This window comes from Bison bison, unplaced genomic scaffold (genome assembly GCF_000754665.1).
Source record: "Bison bison bison isolate TAMUID 2011002044 unplaced genomic scaffold, Bison_UMD1.0 scf7180017864108, whole genome shotgun sequence".
Taxonomy (NCBI): Eukaryota; Metazoa; Chordata; class Mammalia; order Artiodactyla; family Bovidae; genus Bison; species Bison bison.
In genome coordinates, this window is record NW_011494680.1 from 7,701,404 (window position 1) to 7,707,061 (window position 5,658).

Below are 5,658 nucleotides of genomic sequence, written 5' to 3' on the forward strand. Positions count from 1 at the left end.
ACCGCTCCACTCCCGCTCTGCCGCCGCCCTGCCCCTCTTTGCCCCCTTCCTGTCCACCGGAGGGGCCTCCCCGAACTATGAAAGCTCCTCCGGCCCTGCACCGGCCCAGACGACTCTCCAAGGGTGGCCTAGCTGCGTTGGGTGATTTCTTCCTTCCATCATTAAGTGGCTGTTTCGCTGTAGAGGTCTGTCTTCCCTGTCAGGAGACCTGAGAGGACGGCTCTCAGTCTGTCTGCGGGGCCAGCCCCTGCCGCTCCTCCACAGGGCTCCCCTCCTGAGCTCTCACTGTGGTCGCTCCTCTCGAGCCTCATTTTAACCTGTCTGGACTGGAAACTCCTGGTCACCACTCCCTCCTGTGCAACTCTAGATTGTCAATGCCTCAGTGCCTCCATCTGTAAAATGGTGTCATCATGGTCCTTGCTCATCGGGTAAGTGTGGCATATAACACAGATAATCTACAATATATACACAGTATACACACTGTATATACACCACACCGATAATCTGCAATATATACACAGTACACACACTGTATATACACCACACCGATAATCTGCAATATATACACAGTATACACACTGTATATACACCACACCGATAATCTGCAATATATACACAGTACACACACTGTATATACACCACACCGATAATCCACTATATATATACACACACTGTATATACACTGCACTATCATTCACATACAATATATATGGGTTTCCCAGGTGGCGCTAGTGGTAAAGAACCTGCCTGCTAATGCAGGAGCCTTAAGAGATCCCTGGTTCAATCCCTGGATCAGGAAGATCCCCTGGAGAATGAAACAGCAATGCACTCCAGTATTCTTGCCTTGAGAATCCCATGGAGAGAACAGCCTGGCAGGCTACAGTTCATGGGGTCACAGCAGTCGGACATAACTTAGCAACTAAACCACCATCATACAATCTAGATACACTACGCACACTGTATACACACTATACTACACAATATACACTACAGCCATTCTTCAGTATCCGGGGGGAACTGGTTCCAGGAGCTCCCCACCCCCATCAACTACCAGAATCCATGGATGCCCAAGTCCCTGTGTCCATCCTCCTGAACTCTTTACATCATCTCTCAATCATTTATAATACCTAATATACAGACTTGCTTGCTAGTCCAGTGATTAAGACTTTGCCTTCCAATGCAGGGAGTGTGGGTTCAATCCCTGGTCTGGAACTAAGATCCCACATGCCTCAAGGCCAAAAAAACAAACAGAAAACAAAAATAATGTTGTAACAAATTCAATAAAGACTTAAAAAAATAAAACCCAATACAATGTAAGGGCTATGGAAGTGGTTGCCACTGTGGCACATTTGTGTTTTGCTTTATGGAACTTTCTGGAATTTATTTTTTCCTGAATATTTTTGATCCTGCAGTTGGTTGACTCTCAAATGCAGGACCTGTGACCACGGAGGGCACACCGTGTACATCTGTAGCTGACGGCACATGGCTGTGCCCTGCCTACAGCAAGGGCTGAAAACTCACTGACCGTGGTTTTTACTATTATTACTGCTGTTGTTTACCCCACACAACAGTACTGTAACATCAACATGATCCCAGCCTTTGGCTAAAGCCTTGCGGCAGTAAAGGTAGAGTCAGGGATCAAGGCCAGGCCCAACTCTGGAGCCAGTGCTCTGCCTTCTCTGTATGTTTACTATTGTTTCTGAAATAAAAGAAAAAAATTTTAATAAGTTTATTGAATATGTAAGAAACGAGTTAGAATAACTGGCTTAAAATTCTTTGTGTTAGGATATCAGGACAGGAAAGACTTCCAAGATCATTAAATCTAAATTCTAGGAAGATCCCCTGGAGAAGGAAATGGCAACCCACTCCACTATTCTTGCCTGGAGAATCCCATGGACAGAGGAGCCTGGCAGGCTACAGTCCATAGGGTGGCAAAGAATCGGACACACCTGAACAACTAACGCTTGCTTATTCTTTACAGATGAGGACATTCACGCATATTCATGTATTTAGAAAATGTACTGAGCAGCTATTAATTGTTTACTATTAGTATATTATTGTACAATATATATAATAATATTTTATATATGATTACTATATAAAAAACTAAAATCATGGCATCTAGTCCCATCACTTCATGGCAAATAGAAGGGGGAAAAGTGGAAACAGTGACAGATTTTATTTTCTTGGGCTCCAAAATCACTGAGGACAGTAACTGCAGTCATGAAATTAAAAGATGCTTGCTCCTTGGAAGGGGAGCTGACAAACCTAGAGACATTTTAAAAAGCAGAGACATTACTTTACCAACAAAGGTTCATCTCGTCAAAGTCATGGTTTTTCCAGTAGCCATGTATGGATGTGAGAGTTGGACCATAAAGAAGGCTGAGCAAAGATTTGATGTTTTTGAATTGTGGTGCTGGAGAAGACTCTTGAGAGTCCCTTGGACAGCAAGAAGATCACACCAGTCAACCCTAAAGGAAATCAACCCTGAATATTCATTGGAAGGACTGATGCTAAAGCTGAAGTTCCTATACTTTGGCCGCCTGATGCAAAGAGCCAACTCATTAGAAAAGACCCTGACTCTGGGAAAGATTGAAGGCAGGAGGAGAAGGGGACAACAGAGGACAAGATGGTTGGAGGGCATCACCAACTCAATGGACATGAATCTGAGCGACCTCTGGGAGATGGTGAAGAACAGGGAGGCCTGGAGTGCTGCAATCCATGAGGTCACAAGGATCAGACAGGACTGAGCGACTGAACAACAACAGGTCTCCTGCCCCAGGTTACTTGGTCACCTGTGAGGCAGAGCTTGGATCTGAATTGAGGTCTCACTCCACAGCTAGGACACTTTGTCATAGGACACAGGTTCCAGGAGTGTGGGCCCCAGAAATGTGTCATACGTGCCCACTCAGAGCCTCCGTGGAGCCCACAGGCCCTCCAGGTGATTCTGAGGCAGGCAGGTTAGAGAAGCAGGACCACACGTGTGCCCAGACTTCTGTCTGGGGGCCAGCAGCCTACGCCTGGTGTGACAGCAGTGACCTGGGAACACCCTGAAATTTCACTCACGCCTCATGGGAACTGTCCGTCTGTGTGCCTGCTGAGAATAAAGAACTCCATCCAGGAGCGGTCTGCTGTGCTGTAAGGCCTGGGCTTCTGTTTTAACCTTTGCCTGGGACCCCAAGAGGAAAGCCTGCTTGGCCACCAGGTCCTGGACGCCCCCAGCTGTTGGGGGCAATTTTAGCGCTAAGGCGACACCTTGTGGAGAAATGTGGACACTGCATGAAAGTGTCACTTGGAGACAAGGTTTAGTTTTTTGGGGGGGTTTGCTTTGTCCTCCAATCTGTCACAGACTAAAAATATTTTTGTAAAAGACAATTAATTAATGAGGAGTTAAAACACAATACAAAGACTACAATGAAGATAGGTGTTTGGGTCCTTTTCTTTTTTTTATCCGACTGATTACCTGGCTAGTTAAGTGGCCCACAAGAGAAGACTGAGGCTACTTTATGAAAGCAGAGATAAACCTTTTTAGCCTCTAGAGACCACTGCAGTCCTTGGCTCGGGGCCCCTTCTTGGCATCACTCCAGTCTCTTACTTCCACTGTTGCGTCTCCTACTAGTTACTCGGACCCTCCTGCTCCCTGTTAAAAGGACTTTGCAATTACATACAACCCAGGTAATCTCCCACCTCAGGGTCCTCAACACGGTTATAAAACACCTTCACAGCAAAACTTAGATTAATATTGGAATGAGTACTTGGGGCTTACTGCCCAGCCAAGCTCCCAGGCCAGGATTAAACAGTTGCTGTCGGTAGAGTAATGAGGTGTAGAGGAGGGGGGCAAGTTTCTAGGACAGCAAATGTCTGTTATGATGTGGACGCAGCCATGATGGCAAAGCTGGTGGGTCCCTGACACTCCCAGAGTGCCGCAGGGAAAAATAAAGTGAAAACATAAAACATGAATTCAGACGTGAACAAGACACAGATACAAGGACACACTTGAGAATACTGATGCAGGAACAGAATTCCCTCCCTCCCCAAGCAGTTCTGAATGGGTCCCTCAATCCCTGGTCACAGGGCAGATAAAACTAAGCCAGGGTCTGACCGCAGTGTGAGCGGAGTTACAGGACCAAGCTGGACCCCTTCAGGTATATTATCCTAAGATAAGTGAAGCTGGACTCTGGTAGAATGGGGACATCAAGGCAGAAAGTTCAGTTCAGTTCAGTCGCTCAGTCATGTCTGACTCTTTGCAACCCCATGAACCACAGCAGCCCAGGCCCAAACTCATGTCCATTGAGTCAGTGATGCCATCCAACCATCTCATCCTCTGTCATCCCCTTCTCCTCCTGCCTTCAATCTTTCCCAGCATCAGAGTCTTTTCAAATGAGTCAGCTCTTTGCATTAGGTGGCCAAAGTATTGGAGTTTCAGCTTCAACATCAGTCCTTCCAATGAACAGCCAGGACTGATCTCCTTTAGAATGGACTGGTTGGACCTCCTTGCAGTCCAAGGGACTCTCAAGAGTCTTCTCCAACACCACAGTTCAAAAGCATCAATTCTTCAGTGCTCAGCTTTCTTTATAGTCCAACTCTCACATCCATACATGACTACTGGAAAGGCAGAAAGGGATCAAGTTAAAAACTGACCTTCCAAATCTACTGCAATTCCCTTCTCTCTTCACCCCATTCTTAGAAAACCAGTCCTCCTAAACATACAAACTTAAAAGCCCTAATACTTTGGCCACCTGATGGGAAGAGCTGACTCATTAGAAAAGACTCTGATGCTGGGAAAGATTGAAGGCAGGAGGAGAAGGGATGACAGAGGATGAGATGGTTGGATGGCATCATCGCCTCGATGGACATGAGTTTGAGCAAACTCTAGGAGACAGTGAAGGACAGGGAAACTGGAGTGCTGCAGTCCATGGGGTCGCCAAGAGTCAGGCACGACTGTGTGACTGAACAACAACAAAGCATACAAGTGTTTCGGTGACACACCCGTAAAAGTTGTTTTCCAAACGAATGCCAGTTCTTCTCAGCACACACGCCTACCTCCCATTGCCTCCAGGTCCTAATGAGTTAGAGCCCCAAATATCCCAGATGGTAAAGAATAAGATCTGCTCTGGAAGGTAATCATGTGTGCACCAAAGGTTCAAAGACTTTGCCGCACTGGCTGACAGAATCTGTGGGCATCAGTGGATGTGGACTCTAAAGATGTGGACCGAGAAGGGTAGAATGAGAGACTCAACCTGTCTGAATTCATTGACAGCAGTCGACCTCGTCTGGGATGTGGATTCCCTGGGTTGGTTCAAGCTCCAGGGAATGGTCTGTTCCATTGGCTAAATGAAGCTTAAATGTAGCCACAGCCTGCTGTACATGAGGTCAGAATGCCAGGACATCACTAGAACTCTGAGGAGAACCCTGAAGATTCTCATAAATGGGTATTTTTATGATTCCACTGAGGACAATCTGCCAACGTTCCTTATGAAGACTTTGAAGAAACGCCGTTCACCAAGAAAACAGGAAGAGCTTTGCAGCTCTGGAGGCAGAGATGGTGCTGGGGGACGCTAGAGTGGAATTAAGGTACCTGATCTAGTGGGAATGATGGGGTTCTGGAACCACAGGGGCCAGGTGTAGAACTTACCATCAGAGAAAAGCTGGGAGGGG